The sequence below is a fragment of the Cervus elaphus genome, chromosome 28 (genome assembly GCF_910594005.1).
Source record: "Cervus elaphus chromosome 28, mCerEla1.1, whole genome shotgun sequence".
In the NCBI taxonomy this organism is placed as follows: Eukaryota; Metazoa; Chordata; class Mammalia; order Artiodactyla; family Cervidae; genus Cervus; species Cervus elaphus.
In genome coordinates this window covers 62,799,375-62,806,532 of record NC_057842.1, presented here as the reverse complement: position 1 = coordinate 62,806,532, position 7,158 = coordinate 62,799,375, and the positions used below count along the sequence as shown (strand labels likewise).

The 7,158-nt window shown below is 44.1% G+C and overlaps 1 protein-coding gene across 4 annotated transcripts in view; it reads left to right on the top strand.

Annotated features, from left to right (window-relative positions):
• The first annotated feature begins 1,946 nt into the window (after nucleotides 1-1,946).
• The window catches only part of CFAP206 (cilia and flagella associated protein 206), a 55,376-nt gene continuing 50,164 nt past the window's right edge, over nucleotides 1,947-7,158 (top strand). For 2 of the 4 annotated variants that reach the window (XM_043890467.1, XM_043890466.1), the window contains exons 1-2: nucleotides 1,949-2,785; nucleotides 4,486-4,590. The gene's annotated coding sequence lies outside the window, so the exon portion shown is untranslated. Of the gene's footprint in view, nucleotides 2,786-4,485; nucleotides 4,591-7,158 lie in introns of all 4 variants that reach the window. The other 2 variants (XM_043890469.1, XM_043890468.1) reach the window with 2 other exon arrangements.

Below are 7,158 nucleotides of genomic sequence, written 5' to 3'. Positions count from 1 at the left end.
TATATTACTTTTCAGATTATTTTCCATTGTCAGTTATTATAAGATATTGAATATAGTTCCCTGCACTAGATGGTAGATCCCTATTGCTTACTTTATATGTAGTATGTGTGTGTGTTAATCCCGTATCCTCATTTATCCTCCTTCTCACCACTTTCCCGTTTGGTAACCATACGTTTCTTTTCTGTGTGACTCTGTTTCTGTTTTGTATATAGTTTTGTTTGTATTATTTTCAGATTTTACATGTAAGCAGTAGCATATAATATTTATCTCTGTCTGGTTACTTCACTCAGTATGTTATTCTCTAGGTCCATCCACATTGCTGCAAATGGCAACTTGTTTATGGCTGAGTAATATTCCAGTGTGTAGATATAAACCAGTTGTCTGTTGATGGGCAGCTGGATGGTTTCCATGTCTTGGCTATTGTAAATAATGCTGCAGTGAACATTGGGATGCATGTGCATGTCTGTGTGTGCATGTGTGTTTTCAAATTAGAGTTTTCATCTTTTCTGGATATGTGCTCGGGAGTGAGATTGCTGGATCCTATGGTAGTTCTATTTTTAGTTTTTAAAGGAACATCTATCCTGTTTCCATAATGGCTGCACCAATTTGCATTCCCATCAACAGAGAAGCACTTTACAAACATTAATATTTAATCCTCACAATGATTTCTGAAAGTAGTTGTAATTGTACCCAGTTTATCAGGAGGGAAACTGAGGCTCGGAGAGATTCAATAACTTTCCCCAGGGCACATAGCTGGTGACAGGGTGGGAATTCAGAATATCACGGGGCACAGGCAGATGAGAGAGGCATGAAAGAGACGCGGACCTGGGTTTTTCAGACTTGAGTAGATAAGAGCAGCAGCTGACCCTGGGGACTGCTAGTGTGTGCCAGACAGGCGTATACACGTGGACTCACTCGTGTTCACGTGGAACCATTAACTCAGGTGCGGACAGGTCGTCACTGTCTCAGTGCCAAACAGTGAGCAAAGGTCATAGCCAGTTTCAAATCCAGGAAGTGGGTCTGTAGCTCGTGCCTTTCATCATGATTTTGTTCAGAGATAAAGGCCATGGTGCCAGGCTGGTTGACTCTCTGGGTGTGTGTCTTTGTGGCATCTCTGATGAGGACTGGAAGGACGTGGTTTGTCCTTGCCTGTCATGCATCGCTTTTGTCTCTCCTCGAAGGGAGAGGAAGTGGCACCTAGGATTGTGTCTGAATTATTGGAGTTACCCAGCAGATCTTCAGCTAAGCGCACTCTGTGGAGGAGCAGAAGAAATGCATCTTCTGAAGGGGTTCAGTTCATGGCCACAGTGAAGGTGTCTCTGCTGGCATCAGTGATACAGTGAATAACATAAACAGAAAGAAGGTGACTTGTTTTTTGGTTTGGAAAAAGGAATCTAGTTTCTCAGGTTGCAGCCAGATTGGAATAAATCACATGATCCCTGTTTTTTGTCTTCACTGTTTTCCCTGTTTATGCTTGGCCGTCAGCTCCCTCCCCAGTCCCAGCTCTTAGCTTCCTTTTGTGTTTGCTTGTGCTCAGTTATGCCGACCCCTTGCAGCCCCGTGGACTGTAGCCCACCAGGCTCCTCCGTCCATGGCATTTTCCAGGCAAGGATACTGGAGTAGCCTGCCATTTCCTCCTCTAGGGGATCTTCCTGACCCAGGGATCAAACACGTTTCTCCTGCATTACAGGCAGATTCTTTACCACTGAGCCACCGGGGACATTTCCTAAGGATTTTAATTTGGATGCTTCTGAGAAGGGTAGAGTTAGAGATCTTCTTACTGTCCTGATCCCAGCTTGACCTGCTCACCAGAGGACTCCTCCACCCCCCTCCCCCAAAATGCTAATCATCCCTCATGTTGTACGGACGATCTCAGGGGGCCCCGTCAGGACAGACGGACCTGACCCCTGACCCTCACTTGCCTTGTAGCCTGGAGTCAGCAATCTGCGCGGTGAGAGGGACCTCTTCATTCCTTTTCCTTGGGCTCTGCCTGTCCCAAGGCCATGTTACAGAAACAGCATCTTTATTCTTATCCAACTCCTTCACTTTGATTTGATCGCTTCACACCACAGTTCTAACTTGAATGTCTCCAAGATGATAGACCCCTGAGAATTAAAGTCCACGGCCTACGGAGCAGAAAAGGCTGAGTAAACTGAAAATGAGAGTGTCCCAGCCCCAGTGCCTCTCAGCAGCCTCCTGTTTCTATGGCACTGATAAGGATGATCCCTGTGGGTAAAAGAAAAGAACGGAAAATGTAGCAATGACCACCGACGGAGCATCTGCTGTGTGTCAGCTGCTGCGCTGAGTTCCTTCTAAACCTGCCTTAACGGAAATCTCGCAGCAGTCCTGTAAGATGCCTCCTGTTACCTCTGATTTGAAAATTAGGAAACTGAGATTCAAAGAAGTAAAATCGATTGCTGAAAAATCACAGAATTGTTTGACTGCAAACCCATGTGTGTTCTGCAACCACAGCACATCAGCCTAACTTAGTGCCTGTGCAAACACTGAGCAGGTGTGAGGGATGCCCTGCTTTCAAAGTGTATTGGAATTGTAGCGGGCGAGTCTAAACTACCGTGCAGAACACTTACTCTTCCAGTGGACATGGGCCGAGAGTCAAGGATCGATCAATCTTCCCTGAATGTGCTTGCGGAGCCCCCCTGATGTGGAGCCCAGGGAGGAATTGTTGTAGGGGCGAAGCCTGGAGCACCCCCTCCTCACACCAGCGTCAAGAAGGGCAGGTTCCCGCCACGGTTCTGGAGAGAGATCAACTGCCTGGTGCTCAAAGGTGAGAATCTCAATGTCAAGTGAAAATTGAAAGTGAGAGATGTCTTTGAAATCTCAGTGAAACCCTTACTCAAGTTTTCTGCCAAAACCTGATTGAAACGAAATCAGGGTATATCCAAAAAGTAAGATTCCCCAAGTGAACCAATTTTTAGTATAACTTATCTTGAGAACAGTTAGTAACCCTCGCAGTACCAATTACTATGAGTACAGGGCCTGGAGAGGCGGCTCTAGACCTTTGATACTAAGCCCCACATAAGTTATTAAGGCTGTAAGATCCTACTTCCCCGACCAAGGATGGAACCCGTTCTCCCCATGCAGTGGAAGCTCAGAGTCTTAACCACCGGACTGTCAGGGATTCCCTAGAGAGTTACTTTAAAAAGCAAATCGAGAGTGCATTTTTCTCTGTTGTCTTAGACGCTCCCTGTCCAGCAGGAGTCTATGTGGTTCCTATGGTTTGTTTTTTTTTTAGCTTTTTATTTTGCACTGGGGTATATCCAGTTAACAATGTTGTGATAATTCTAGGTGAACAGCGAAGGAACTCAGCCATGCATGTACATGCACCCATCCTCCCCCAAACTCCCCTCCCGTGCAGACTGACACATGACACTGAGCAGTCCCCTGTGCTGTGTGGTAGGTCCTTGCTGGTTATCCTTTTTTTTTTTACTTTTTTATTTAATAATTTTATTTATTTTTGGTGTGCTGGACCTTTATCGCTGCTCAGGCTACTCTCTAGCTGGAGTGCACAGGCTTCTCACTGCAGCGGCTTCTCCTGTTGCCAGGCACAGGCCCTAAGGGGTGCAGGTTTCAGCAGCTGCAGCTCCCGGGCCAGGGTTAGAGCACAGGCTTAATGGTTGCAGTCCGTGGGCTTAGTTGCTCCATGGCACATGGGACCTTCCCAGATCAGGCATCAAACCCATGCCCCCTGCATTGGCAAGTGGATTCTCTACCACTAAGCCCCCAGGGAAGCCCTGGTTATCCATTTTAAATGTCGCATTGTGTACATGTCCATCCCCCACTCCTCATCTCCTCCCCGCCCCTTCCCCCTGCCACACCTTTGCAACCATAAGCTCACTCTCAAAGTCTGTAAGTCTGTTTCTGTGTGGATGTTTATTTTAATTCTCTCTCTTTTAAAACAAGTTCTATTTATGTAGTTATTGGCTGCATCCTGCGGCATGTGGGGTCTTAGCTCCTAAATCAGAGGTCGAACACCCACCCCCGCCCTGCATTGGAGCAGTAGTCTTAACCAGTGGACCACTGGGGAAGTCCAGCTTCCATGGTTTCTAATACTTAGAATGCTATGTTAATTCCTGGAGACCATCTGGAAACTTATTATGAAGACCCTTAGAAACTACTGTAGTTTAATTTTCTAGAAGTCATTCCACCAAAACAAGAACCTAGTTTTTAGAGACAATAACCCTGTGGGCTGGGAAACAGGTGCCTAGCTTCCCTAGGAGAGATGAAGAAGCTACCCACGCCTGTAACAGTCACGAAGCACTGGGATCGGACTGTGTAGTAATCCCTGGACTTTTATGTAACCAAGAAGTCACTCTGATATTGTCTTTCTCTAACTTTGATTTCCATTTGACCTATTAAAGCCTGCATAGCCTAGCTTCGGGGCCTTATTTCCACTGTAGCTTTTGACATTCTGCTACCTCTAATAAGCTCTCCTTTCTGCTTGACTGTTTGGCTGAAATCACTCAGAAGAGAAAAGAAGAAACCATTGGCATTTGCTGTCCAGTTATCAGAAGTCAGGCCATGCATGAGTGCTTCACCTGTGTTATTCAACTTCTGCCTCAAAATAACCAGGTAAAGAAATTTAAGCATATTGAGCTTGGGTATTCTGCATCAAGTCACTCCATGTGAAAAGTGCAAATGCATTCAGTTCATTGCCATCTGATTCCAAATAGCAGAATTGAAAACAAATTGTTTCTTTCTAGTTAGTTCTAACACTTTAATATTGAATTGAACAAAGTTCAAATTTTTCTTTAATACATAGCAACTGCGTGCTAGGTCTTAAAATTGGCAGGGATCCAAGTTCATTGGTCTGCCTTTCCCTATTTGTAACCATATGTGATACTATTTCTCAGAGTACTCTTTCCATATCACCTGCTTTGGGTGTCTATTTCCTACTGCTGAACTTTAAAATTCACTAGACTCTGCTGAGGACCCATAGCAAACTCCAGGGCCAGACAGTGTCCTTCACATATCACTCTATGCACAAGTATTTTTCATCTTCTCACTGCACCCCCCCCCCCAACTCAGGGTTACCAAGAAGGGTTATTTCTATTATTGATCCATTTGAAGAATTATCATTTAATTACATAATAGAACATCCACAGAGTTGTTCAACTAGAAATCTACTTATCTCTAGAAGCTCTACAATCTGTTTTAAAGAATCTACATCTTTAGAAAGCATAGAGATGTATGGGATATTAGTGATTGATTTTGTTTATTCAACATGCAGTAGGGAGCAACCTACTGTATCAGGTACTGTGTTAGACGCTCAGGTTCTTGGTATAAGAAGTACTGGTGGGCCTTAGTCTTTGAGAAGTCAGCTAAGTGGGTGCAAGGACAGTGAATACATGTGCTATAACACTGTTGAGGGCTGGAGAAGTAGCAATAATGTGCTCACAGCTCACTTCCCTAACCCGTGTCATGCTGTACTGCCAAGGGGTTAATGTCTGTCATCAGTAGCCCTCTGGCCAAATTGGTAGTCTTGCTCTGTGCTGAGTCCTGTCCACAATAGTGACAAAATGGCTTGATTTTTAAATGAAATTAAAAGACACTCCTTGGGGAAAAAGTTAGACAAACCTAGACAGCATATTAAAAAGCAGAGACATTACTTTGCCAACAAAGGTCCGTCTAGTCAAAACTATGGTTTTTCCAGTAGTCATGTATGGATGTGAGAGTTGGACCGTAAAGAAAGCTGAGCGCTGAAGAATTGATGCTTTTGAACTGTGGTGTTGGAGAAGACTCTTAAGAGTCCCTTGGACTGCAGGGAGATCCAACCAGCCCATCCTAAAGGAAATCAGTCCTGAATATTCATTGGAAGCACTGATGCTAAAGCTGAAACTCCAATACTTTGGCCACCTGATGTGAAGAACTGATTCATTTGAAAAGACCCTGATTCTGGGAAAGATTGAAGGCAGGAGGAGGAGGGGACGACAGAGGGTGAGATGGTTGAATGGCATCACGACTCGATGGACATGAGTTTGAGTAAGCTCCAGGAGTTGGTGATGGACAGGGAAGCCTGGCGTGCTGCAGTCCATGGGGTTGCAAAGCATCAGACACGACTGAGCGACTGAACTGAACTGAACTGATAACTGATTAATAATGTTGTGATAGTTTCAGCTGAACAGTGAAGGGAACCAGCCATATATATACACGTATCCATTCTCCCCCAAACTCCCCTCCCATCTAGGCTGAGGAATGGCTTGATTTAAATTTTGTTTTCAGCAAAGTGGAATCTACAATCTCAAAGTTAAATTTTCCTAGTTCTCACATGGTTTTGTTCATCTCGAGGTGGTCAGTTAGCCAAGAGAAGATGGTTGTTTCCTTCACTGGTCCAGGCTGACAGAATCTTACTTAACCAAATACCATCTCTGGTTCTTCAGAATACAAGGGAATTCCAGCATCTCTGGATGAGGCCTCAGGAAGACACAGAAGACAGTGAGGCAACTGCTGTCACCCATTCCAGAGAGTCCGGGGTCACGGTCTGGCTTCATCCTCTCTGGTCTCACAGATACACTCAGGGGACTTTTGCCAGCGAGCCTCCTCCAAGTAATGAGAGCATTGCAGGAATAAACCCCACGGTTCTATTGCTGAATGGTTTAGGCAAGTTGCCCAGGGAGAGTGCCACGTTAGAAGGGTGTGACCAAGTCACTCCTTGGGTCTTATCTCCAGGCCTTTCTCTGCCTCTTCTAGTCATCAACATAAGGATGATGAATGCCTAAAAAGACTCCTTGACAAACAAGTACTATTTGGTAAGTTAGTTATTATTTTTCATCCCTACAAAAATAAGATCACAAGTTGGGAGGGGGGATCGGGATGGGGAATACATTAAATCCATGGCTGATTCATGTCAATGTATGGCAAAAACCACTACAATATTGTAAAGTAATTAGCCTCCAACTAATAAAAATAAATGGAAAAAAAAATTAGATCACAAGTCACATATGGCTCGTCATCTCTCATGTAGATCCTATAGCCACTGATTCTAATTTTTAAAATGTACCAATTTTATTAGTCTTATTTCTTCAGTCTTTTATGGATATAGATGGGTGTGAATTATCATTTATCTACTGCTTGAAAATTTTAAAGTCTATTTAGTCAATGTAATATAACTTTATTTTAGCTTTAAAAATTTAATCTTAT